This window comes from Scleropages formosus, chromosome 3, assembly GCF_900964775.1.
Source record: "Scleropages formosus chromosome 3, fSclFor1.1, whole genome shotgun sequence".
Taxonomy (NCBI): domain Eukaryota; kingdom Metazoa; phylum Chordata; class Actinopteri; order Osteoglossiformes; family Osteoglossidae; genus Scleropages; species Scleropages formosus.
Window position 1 is genome coordinate 16,133,768 of NC_041808.1, and position 12,410 is coordinate 16,146,177.

A 12,410-nucleotide genomic window follows, 5' to 3' on the forward strand; every position below is an offset into this window, starting at 1 on the left:
GTGTGTGTATTACTGGTATGTTTAAGTGAGAAATATAACACTGATGAAAGAATAGATTTTTTAACTGAATTTAAAGAGCTGACAAAACTGACTGGTGATAACGAATATGATTCACATGTCATTAATTGCTTGGTTAAAGATGTCTAAAGGATTCTTTACTCCCCCTATTTCTTTGTCATCGAAGCCACGTGGAAATGATTTATGACCCAAGGCTGAAAGCCAGTCTTGCTCAGAGGATTTAATAAGTGATCTGAAAAAAATGTTCAGTTGTTTAAACCTTTTAGAACTAATTTTGTTTTTCTATGTGCCTTTTTAAATATGTCATGGCAAGGTATAGTATTTATAATCACACACACACATTTTCAGAATCACTTGTCCCATACAGGGTCACAGGGAACCAGAGCCTACCCAGCAACACAGGGCATAAGGCCAGAGGGGGAGAGGACATACCCAGGACAGGACACCAGTCCGTCACAAGGCACCCCAAGCAGGACTCAAACCCCAAACCCACTGGAGAGCAGGACTGTGGTTCAACCCACTGCGCCACCACACCCCCTATTTATAATCACCTTATTTTAATTTCCCTGATTTCTGTTCCAGATTTGTGCTCTATTAGACACCGTGTCAGTAATTCCTTTTCCCCTTGTGCAGTGGTTAGGATGTATTCTGGCCCATTCTTTTATATAGAACTATTTAATTTCATGTATATTTTGGGATATCTTGCTTCAGATCACACTGCATCATTTCATTAGGATTGAGGTCAAGACTCTACTTGGCCATTCTGAAATATAGAATTTATTTGTTTGAGCCATTCTGTTGTTGTTTTACTCCTGTGTTCTGGATCACTGTCATGTTACATGACATAGCTTTTATTTTATTTTCCCATGGTTTGGGTGTGCCTGTTGACAAGAATTTGTATTAAATAGGACTGATAGTGATAAATTCTTGTGGGATTTCCATTTTATTGCTGTCATGCAGCCCTATCGCACAGTTTCTCTCCATCTTGGCCAGGTGTTTCTCAGCATATATGCACATTTAATTAAAATTTCACTATGTAATGATTTAATGCCTATGACTTAAGTGTTAATCCTTAAGTTCACTATATGAGCATGTAGCGCTGACATGTAAATTCACTCTGTTTATGAGATTGACAGCAGAGGAACATTAAATTGATTGCAGAAACCAATTGTTTCAAAACCATTATTGATACTGCTTGTGTAACTGTCATCAGGCATAAAGGAGTTCATATTTGTGTTAATCTGAATGAATCTAGGTAGTTTTAATGAACAGTGGTTGCCTTTCAATAATCTGAGAGCTTCTGTACATGTGCAAGATGGAAGTGCTTTGACAGGGCAGGAGGTCTTTATCGATTAATTTGTTTCTTAACTGAGATTTTTGTGCAAATCGACTTACAGTATTTGGCCTGTTTATGCAGCAAGCATTTTTGCTGAGGCTATTCCGGATAAGTACCATGTCCAATAGTATCAGAAGTATAACAGTGTGTGAGGCCTGAAATAGCAGCCAACAGAATGTAAGTCAACATCCATAACCACTACACTACATTGCCTACTAGCTCCTCCATCACACAATCTGACAGATGGATAGTGAAGAGAAACTGCTATGCTGTGTTGCACTACGTACACCTGAGCTCCAGTGATTTTGAGTTTAGAGATAGTCCATTACTGCCCCCACTGCAGGGGGGATGCAGATTGTTTTCATGCAGTACTCACTTGTTTTTAGTGTGCTCCTTAATATTGTGAGGAAAAAACACTGTTTCATGCAGCTGTGTGATGGTAACCACTGTGAGTGGGTAAGAGGTGGAGCCAGGGCATGGGGTGGGGATGAACATGACAAACAGCTCCCTACTTTATAACTTTGAATTGACATTAGGCATAAACCTAATGTCAATCCAAAGCAAAAACATCCAGCTGCAAACAAGTCAGGGACAAACAAAATGGGCATTTGAGGCAGTTGGTCTGAAAAGGCTTAGAGGGACTTGAAGGGAGCACAGTGAGGGAGTAGGACTGTCTGTAGTTGGATAATGAATGGAGTTATGGTTGAAGAGTGGATTTTCTGTTGCATTTCTGTGCCTCGTGTTGTTTTTTTTGCATCCTACTTTAAACAGATGGTAATTTTTTTGGTTTGAAACTGTTACGCAAACCCCTTTTGTTTAGGGAAATGTTCTGTCCTGTTACTGTCCCACCTTTACAGCCACCTTTACCACAGTACTGGCTACATCACTATTGTTGCTGTCAATGAAAATCAACAGGGTACCAGTTATATAAATACATAATTTGCTATTGATACTTGATATTAGTCACTTTCATGTAAAAATTGTATATCTAGTTCTGTATTAACATAATACATTTTACTACAGTCTCATACTGTACTACTTGGTCAGTACTACTTTCCCTAGATTCTATACCAAAATGTCAATGAAACAAGTGCTGCTGGACAGGTTTCTGATGCTGGCAACATCTTAAATTAGTGCCTTTGAGGAGACCTACTGTTCCCGGGGAACCTGGGTAATAGTTGTATGGGATGTACAAGGGTAAAAGCAAAGCATAACACAAGTGTACTCAAACTTCTGACTGGTATACTACAACCACCATTACTGTACTAGAATGTTATCCACCACTCCTCAGAAAGCAAATAGTAATCTGACTTTCTGACTGCTGTATGTGTGTTGATGGAGGTGATTGTGAAACTGTGATGTCTATTCTGTCAAACACACCTTTGTGGGCCTGTTGGATTCATGAGAAAAGCTAACCGAGTTTAGAGTTTTCCTACAGAAATTGGTTCACCAGTGCTAGTCACAGTACAGCGATACAGCACTGAACGTGAGGTACACTGAAAAAATAGCTATAGCTTAAACTCTAATTTTCCCCAAAGTGTAATTTAAGGCAATTACTGTATGTGCAGTACAGCACTATGTATCACTATTTGATTTTATTATTGAACTTTAAAGCTATGAAGTTATTTGTCAGTGCTTTATGCTACACTGAGAATATAGATCTTGTCAACACTGTTTCCTTGAGGTGGTGAGTTTTTTACCATAGAGAATGCACGAAGCGTGCCAAGGACATGGAGTACAAGTATGATATCATTAGAAGTACTTTTACCCTGAAGAAATGACTTTGAAATGTGCTTTTTAATTACTCGGTTGTTAAGTCTCCATATTGTTGCTTTTCCAACCCAGAGCTATTTTCAGTTAACTGTTGCATGTGGTACTGGGAACACGAAGGCTTTGGACTGGCCCATTGGGAGGTGCTGCTTGAGGAAAACAAGAATGCTGCAGAAGTTACACAACATGAGATGTGTAATTAACTGTCTCAGTGAAGAGGGATATAGGAGCAATCTACATGATTTAAATGGCTAACACAACAGTGGCGGAGCTGGAAGATGACAGCATAATATACTAATAATAAATAGAACACAGCAATTTGATAATGTGTTCAGGTGTGATGAACCAATAAGAGAACTACATCCACCTTCTAAACTTCCCTCACACTTGCTCGAGTTTCCCGAGTCTTGAGCCTATAGTCAGTATGTCAGCTTCATGTCAATGTGCAGTGGAACAAGGCGTTGGAGTTTGACAGCTGGGGATTAGCAGAAGGGGGTGGGTGAGAGTAGATGGATAACAGTCAGCCTTTTTGCAGGAGGGGACGATTTCATATGGTTGTCGACCCCCAGGAGACTTGACCATCACAACATGAGCTCTCTCAACACCGCTCTCTATCCTGGCTCAATTTTCCACACCATTTCCTTGTCTTATCTGGAAAAGGTCTAAAAATGATGAATTGCACTTGCAGTGGTGGTTGGGGGGTGGGTCCCTCCACAAGATTCTCCCAGCTTGCTCTTTCATCCAATTTATATTACTATGTCAAAACACGTTAGCTCTCAGCAGGGTTGATTATGTTTCATTATCTGTGTATCTCATCTGTACCAGTTGTGTAGGTGTTTGGTTTTTTTTTGGTATGTGTTCACGCTCAAGAAAGGCACCCTCTTTCTTTTGCTCTGTTGCATATCAATGGGAATGGGACTTTTGTGATCAACAACCCTTAAGGGATTGAAGTTCTAGTGTTTAGCTTATAGGTGTTGGATAGACCTTGGAGTTCCATGGGAAGCTGGGTGAGGCACCACTCATTTATGTGTCAGAGCTTTTCCATGGATTTCTTTCCCTCTACCACTTGGACAGGCAAGGGTCTGCTGTATTTTATTCTGGCCCAACTTTTCATTGCGTATACCATTGTTATGTGGAGTTCTGTGCATGGAGCTGTGAGTAATTGTCTACACTTTATTACATTTGAATGGTAAAATAACCAGTTAGTGTGCATGCACTCACCAAGAAATTTCTGGCACACAATGAGTATTCGGAATGTCTTCATTACAAGGCCCGTATCAGGTTCATAACGGTGGACATGGTACAGATGTCCTGGATCTCATAAGAGAAGCTGTCTCAGCTACATTGATGTAGATAATTGGACAGTGTGTTACTTCATAAGGTATTTACCTGTGAAAAGTAGGTACTAATTAGAATTCTGTAAAAACTCAGACATGAGTTGTGTACTCCTTAACTTGAAGAACTTACCATTTCTGCATGTAGTGTGCTCAGTATTTGAGTAGAGTTGTCTTTTATGAGCAGTATTTCATGGCCCATGAAAGAGTAAGACTTTTACAGTAATTCATTAGGACTTCTCCAATGTAAAGCTCAGCCAAGAAACTCCCTAATTAACCAATCATACAGCTGGAGATTCTTATTTATCTCCATATGTTTTATCTTCCACTCATTGTCCTGCCCAGCGTACTGTAATTGATGGCTTTCACAATCTCATTCAGCCATCCTTTTAAAAAGCAACTTTATGCTGTTAGAGCAATGATTGAGTATTGGCCCAGACAGTTATTACAGGCACCTTGTATAAGTAGTTAGAAATATTTCTGTTTAAAGTAGCTGATTCTCCTTTACTTGGTAAACTGAACTTACCTGTGGTCAGTTGCAGAATAAAAATCATTCATTCTGCCAGTTTTAATATAGAAAATGGCTCCTTTTTTGTGCCATTCCGGGACAAGATTGTTGCCAAGCATGGACATTCTCAAAGCTACAAGTGCATCTCTAGAGAGCCCTATGTCCCTGTTTCCACTGTTAATAATGGTGTCAAAAAGTTTAAGGCAGAGAGACAAAAAAAAACTTGACTGCGAATTGGAACAACACACCTGAATATGTCAATCCTTTTTAGAGAATATCCTGATAATAAAATTAAGCCTTTGAACAAAAGAGCACCTTTCCTACAGTGAAACAAGGTTCAGTAATATTTTAGGGATGCTATGCTGCCACAGTGCCAGGAGCACAGTGTCATACCTGGTGTCAGAAAGCTTGGCCTTCCTTGAAGATCATGTGTCTACCATCATAACAGTGACTACAAACGCAGTAGAAAAAAGCACTCGGGGGTGGTTTAAGACCATGCTGGGCTGTTATGAGGTGGCCAGCAATGAGTTCAGATCTAAATTCCTTAGGGAGGGATGGAGAAACCAGTGGAGAAATCTAAAAACAAGTATAAAGGCAACATTCAATTCTGGGAGAACTACAGCAGTATGCACAAGAAGAGTGATTCAAATGTTTATTAGAGTTTACTAGCAGGGTTTTCACCCGTGCCTGTTTGGTGTCTGTGCGTCACATAGAAAAGTGCAACAGCTCATCAAAGGCTGTGTTGCCAAATATTGAGTGTCTGGTGTCAGTTTTATTATTTAACTTTATGATTTAACAGGATATGTTAAGTTATTAAAGACAAAGGTTCTGTAATATTAACAGTGAAATACGGAATTGTGGCGACCAAATACTTTGGTCAGTTTGTTATTTTTGGAGAAAATTCTGTTATTTGCAGAAGAAATGCAAGGGTACTAATAGTTTTGGCCAGAGCTCTGTGTGTATGTATGTGGTTACAATATCTCCTTGACCACAAAAGGCCATAAAGAATTGGCTTGCCAGTCCCAAGGAAATGAAGAATCTGCAAGGAAAATACTCTTTCAGTATGGAGATAATTGATTTTCTTTCCTCCTCCTCTCTGGTGTACATGCTCGGAGATTAAATGGCTGTGCTGTCATCATGGCAACATGTTTTCACTCTGAGGGAATAGATGCCATTTGTGTGCGCGGTGAAGTGAGTCCAGTGGCTCCCTTGCCTGCCTTCTGTTTGTACATATTAGACCAAAGGAAAACAAGTACTGATGCAATCTTATGTCTGCATGAGAGCCGTTACTGTATTCTAAGTGTTATGAAAAGCAGCTGTTGCTGAGTTTATATGCTTGTAAATAATTGCTGATCAAAGGTGTCATATTATCAGATAAACCTGAACAGAAGCATTAACTTGCATTGCAGTTTGATTCAGAGAGCTTTTACGTTGCTTATCCTGGGCTTTTGTCCAAATTAGAGGTTTTAATTATACCACTGGAGCAATTCAGGTTACATCCTTTAGCAAGCTGAACTGTCAAGTACTGCATGTGTATCAATGACCACTATTTACTCTCTTCAGGCATGTATGTTTTGGAAAAAAAATTCCAAAGTTACGAAGATATGATATATGATAGTATAATTTGTTAGATACTATATGATAGTATAATTTGTTAGACTTTTTGTGTTATGAAGAAAGTGGGACCTAGCAGTCTATAGCAATTTCGTACACCTCAGTCACAACTAAGCTCCTTTTTTTTACATTTACATTTATTTATTTAGCAGATGCTTTTCTCCAAAGTGACTTTCAATGAACTCTATGTAGTGTTATGAGCCCACACACCTTATTCACCAAGGTGACTTACACTCCTAGATACTCTACTTATAATGGGTCACTCATCCATAAGGTCCACGGGGCTCGAGTGTTTACAAAGCTGGACCATAATCCATATTGTTAAATATAACAAGGCAGGAAAAACAGAGAAATCGGTCATGTGTTTTGTCTTATGCAATGAGCTATTCATTTTGTTTTAAGCATGGTATGTACATGTACTGTGCGCAAGACTGAGTGCGCGTTCTTCATTATAGAGTTACGTTGCATGTACTGCCATCAGAATCACAAGCCGTTAAATAGGCCGGACAGTTTGCGGTTGTAAGTGGGCAGAACGTGAACATGTGTTCTCCAGATCCTTTTGTGGACGGCAGAAGCCTCTGTTACATAAGCCACAGGTTTCAGAGCTTAAATTGAGGAGGGCTGTGAATAATTTAGGAAGTGTCAGTGTGAGAGTAAAATCAGTCTACACAATGCAAACTCGCATGCTTACATACATTCATAAGTGAATGAGTGCACATTTACATTATTTGTAACATTCTTAATTTTTTTAAGTAGAAGAAACATGCCCTCAGTGCTCTTGTTCTCAGCTTGACTTTAATTAAACAAGCTCCAGTTCACCAGGACTGTTCCACCACGATGAGCTTAGCACTCTGGGCACTCTACTCTATGACCCCTGTTCTGTAGGAGGATCCCGATTCCCCCCCAAGAAAGAGGAGTTGTGCACGCTTAGCTTTTATTTTGTGACTTTGTCGCTTTTCCAACACTTCAGTCCAAAGCAATTTACAGATATATTTATTCAGATAGCTATTTAATAAGTGTTTCAGAGCCTTCGGCAAGAACACTGCAGCAGGATTCCGGGACTAGAACTGGTGAATGATTTGGTATAATGTTAATTTGGAATTGGAAATTCCAAATTGGATGGATAAGACTTTGACCTCTTCTTGGCCAATAGGTTTCAATGTGTGTTGGTGGAGTTCTGATTCAAGTTACTTGAAAATTTTGGTGCCATGGAGAGGCGAGGCTCTTGGTTCTGGCTTGTGGTGGCAAGTGCTTTGAGGGACCACCACCAGAGCACCCTAACATAGCATGGTACAGCTCAGACCTAATTTCCAGCATGTTCACATTTAACCTCCCTGCAGTTTTCAAGTTCAAGTGGTTCTTATTGTCATTCCTCTATATAGCTTGTATACAGTGGAACGAAATGTCATTTCTCCAGAGACCACAGTGCAACATAGAACAGTATGTAGGACTATATAAAGTGTAAATGCACAGCAGTGTGAGATGAGTACAGGACAATAAATACACAGGACATGGGCTATAAACTATAGACTGTTTATAGTGTATTGAGTCATGTTTGAGCGATGTGCATGTGTGTGAGTGACAGAGAGAGTGTGTTCCACTGATGTATGGATTAGTGACCCAGTGTAAGTAGTGTCTCTACCAACGTAACTCACCTTGGTGAATAAGGTGTGTGGGCTGATAACACTATATAGAGTTCATTGGAAGTCACTTTGGAGAAAAGTGTCTGCTAAATAAATAAATGTAAATGTAATGCTTTTGCAAGGGTTCTGGCTCTCAAATTTCCCTATTGCTCACCTGTGAGGTCACCTCTCCTCAGGGTGAAAAAATGATCCTGGTCTAATCTCAGAATGTGCTATGCAATCTTTCATCAATACTTTCTCCTTAGTAACTGTCAAGCCCTTCTAAACTGCTGATGTTCTGAAAATTACGCTGGTCTCCGTACAGCCTACGGGTGGAATTTGAGAAGTTGCTGGCAAGCCCTGCAGAATATTTTGTATTTGGGAACTATGGAATGTTTCTGTTTGGTCCAGAGCAGTTCAGCCTTTCAAAAGAAACAACTTCTTTCCTCTGACCGGACCGTGGAAGTGCGGTTCAGCCAGAGGCCTTTTCGGAAAAACGTACCCAAAGATTATTTTCGACAAGAAGCCAGCTGGCTTGGGCAATGGGCTGTGTGATGGCAGGATGTAAGCATATTTCCTCTAGGTGATACTCTACACTGGTCCTGCATATTCACTTACCACGCTGTTCCTGTGTGTGGACGTTCTGTCCCGTTTCTTACAAGGCCTATGCAGCTGTGAAGGCAGCATAAGCACAGTTCTTTTGTTTACCTTTCACTCTTACTGCGCATTCTCACTTGTTCTCTCTTCTCTCAGATGGCAGCTTCATGGAATGAAGTTTCAAAGCTAATCAGAAAGATGGATACTGCAGTGTGTGTGTTAGCGAAGAGCAACCCTGCTGGCGGGATGCAGATCGACCAACTCAAAACTGCATCTGAGCGATCATTCAGAATGCACAATGTTTTTGGCCGGTGCGATGAAAGCGTGTTAGTCACAGTAGCACTTCCTAACTGAGTTTTTGATTCTGTGTTTCTACCCCCATGGATCAATGTACGATTAACAAAGAGCAGCACACACTTTTAGGGGTCTTGGAAGCGTGTGTGTGTGTGTGTGTGTGTGTGTGTGTGTGTGTTTGTGATGGGAGGGTACTATCTGTTGGGTGTGGTGTGGTTCGCTTCAGTGGCTGCTGCAGGAAGTGCGTGTTGGTGTATCACTGGTCCGGTTTGTCTTGTGAGGGTGACGGGGCGCGGAGCATCATCCTTGGGAGTGTCGTCCTCAGCCGTACTCGCCCAACACACACTCCTTCACCTGCAGTGAAACACATTGAATGATTAGCAGAACCCTGTGGGCACATGCGCTAAAAAAGGACACTTCAGGAAATGTAGAGGGCAGCGGTAAAGTACGACATGGTTTAACAAAGGGCTCCTATGTTTAGTAAATCCCCAACATCCCTTTTGGATCAACAGTCCAATCAGACTGTGAGCTCCCTCTAGTGCAACCATAGAGAAATGGTCTTGTGCTGCAGGTGTGAAGTGGATATGACGTTATTTACCCCCCCAGGGGGGGGTCCAGCAGTTTTTTTTGGGAGAAATTGGGATGCATACACCTCTTGGGCCACATGTTGGACACCCCTGATGTAGCTGTTTATTTTAATTGTGATGAAAATGTTTTTTTTTTTTATACTTGTGATGAAATTTCTTTAATCTAAGACAGAAAAACTGCAGCGTACAGACTTTTGCTCGTAAGATTTGAAGTCCAGCAGTTCATTTGACAAAGGACTGTAGTCTGTCTGGTATATGCAGCAGTGTGGTGACAAGAGTGTGGAGACTCACACACACACACACACACACACAGAGTCTACAAACTGCTTGTCCCAAGCAGGGTCCTGGTGAGCTGGAGCCCCCCCCCCCACCCCCATGTGTGCAGACTCATTTATTTATAAGTACAGCCCTGCCCACAGGTGTGCGGACCTTCCTTGCCCTTGCAAATGTGCCCAGCCGGACAGCATAGCACGACTAGGCACGCATTCCGGTGAACACAGAAAGAATAAAAAGTACAAAATACAAATAGAAAATGTAACGTCCGGAGCCCCGGAGCTGGGGTTGGTGAGTAGCTTACAGAGTCGAGTTACCGATTTGGAAGGGAGCATCACGTGCGCGAACACGTAGCCGTTTGCGATGCAGGCCGTCACCTGGCTCACAAGGGCACACCCTGGGCCCCGGTGACTAAATAGCTTTCTGGCTATATGCTGATCTTCTCAGTCACACCCTGATCCTCTGGCCGAGGGAGCGTTTCACTCTTTAGAGCCAGAACCAATGGGAAGACCTGGATGGAATGGAGGTTGGGGGGTGAAATTGGTTTCTGTCTCCTTAATGGAAAAATGACAAAATCAGAGCAGCCCTATAACACGCTCGGCGATGCATGCAGTAACAGCCCAGGCCTGTCCATCTGAGTGCAGTGTTTTGTTCAGCGGGAGCACGCAGGTACTCCAGTGTGCTTGGTGTTTATTCTGACACTCAAGCGAGAGCCCGGCTCACGTTTGCGCTCGGCCCTTAGAGGGAGAGCAAAGTGGGCTCCTCTGTATTGACTTGTCTGTCCCCATTCGTTGAAAAGACCCGTACGGACTCTTCCGTCTGCTTTTAACAGCCCAAGATACGTACGCGTTTTGGGGTTGGTTGTCGAACTAATTTGAAAACGTCTGTTGTGTATATATATTTTTTAGTATATTAAAAATGTACCTGATTATGTTTAGCAGACACCTTTTTTTCAAGGCAACTTAGTGCTAGATACACTGCACCTTAACTCCCTCAGTCTTTGGAACATCTGAAGGAAACCCATGTGAACATGGCAAGAAAAAACAAACTCTGCACAGACTACCATTATTTCCGATGAACAAAAATAATTGGCTCTCCAATTTAAAATTTGCCATAGAAAATTAATATAAAAATAAAGCATTTTTATCCATGGCGGTGGAAACGCCAATATTTGAGGTCCACAGTCTATCAAGGAAGCATAGGGTGCGAGGCAGCGTATACCCTGGACAGAAAATATTTTGATAATTTGGCTCACGGATGTTTATGACATAAAGTGCGCAAGATCACTGCCTGCGTCTTTTACTCTGTGAAGCATATTTACATTTACATTTATTCATTTAGCAGACGCTTTTGTCCAAAGCGATGTACATCTCAGCAAATGTACAATTTATGCATTACTTTCAGAGGAGGAGACATAGCTGCAGACATGAAAGTCTCAAGCAAACCTAGTTTATTAACTATATGGATATGATGCCAGCAGAGAAGCTCCATAAATTTGGTCACCGTATAAATGGCATGAATGGAAAGAAAAAAAAAAAAGATTGTGTTTTGTTAGTGCTGCGTTTGTGCTTTGAAAATTGGAGTTTTCGTTTTTAAAATAATTGTAATTTTTTCCAGGCTGTGACATCACCCCCCCCCCCCAGTGAAGTTTACACCCGAACGTGGGCTTATTCTTTACTGCTGCGTTTGTACCAGTTTGTGTTGTCCATGTTTACTTTGTTGTTGTGGCGTTGAATGACTCCTCCGAACCCGTAACCTTGGATGGGAATTGTATTGACAGGAATCCGCTCAGTGGGGGATGATTACTTGCAGTGTGCGGTTACACTTTCAGTTTCATCTTTGTTAGGCTCATGCAAAGGACAAGTATGACCACCTAACAGGCAAAATCTTTCACCATTCCACTCCCTTTCCAATTTTTTTTTTTGCAATTACGTTTACATTTTACAGCGTTTATTATTATATTGTAAAATATCGTTGTAATATATCGTAATGTATTGTTTTTTGTGTAGTACCATGGTCCTGGAGGAACGTTTTCGTTTCACTGTATACTGTACCAACTCTATATGGTTGAAATGGCAATAAAGCCACTTTGACTTTCAAAAAAACGCCTTTGTCCTGAAGTATGAGACTGTTGTATGGGAAATGGTGTATCTTTTCATATGCTCCTGTAGAGATTGATGGGCTGAGTGTATTAAGTTTATACATGTATGTATGCATGTAAAATATGTAATTGATCATGCTTAAAAAAGGATCATTTTTTTCAGATTTCTCTTTCTGCTAAGGGGTCCTCATTTGGTATGTGCTAAACCCTGATGGTTGATATTTTTCCCTTTTGTGGTTAATATCAAAATGATGATTAAGATGGGCCTCACACAAATGCACTTGGCAAAAACAAAACGGAAAGAAGTCGGGCGTAGTATGTTTTCATCGTATTTTTGGAGTGTCGTTTTCTCACAC

At 41.1% G+C, this 12,410-nt stretch overlaps 1 protein-coding gene across 1 annotated transcript in view; it reads left to right on the plus strand.

The window, feature by feature from the left end:
• Positions 1–12,410, plus strand: part of LOC108935188 (phosphatidylinositol 3-kinase regulatory subunit gamma-like) — a 110,356-nt gene that overhangs the window by 25,510 nt on the left and 72,436 nt on the right. The gene's annotated exons all lie outside the window — the stretch shown is intronic.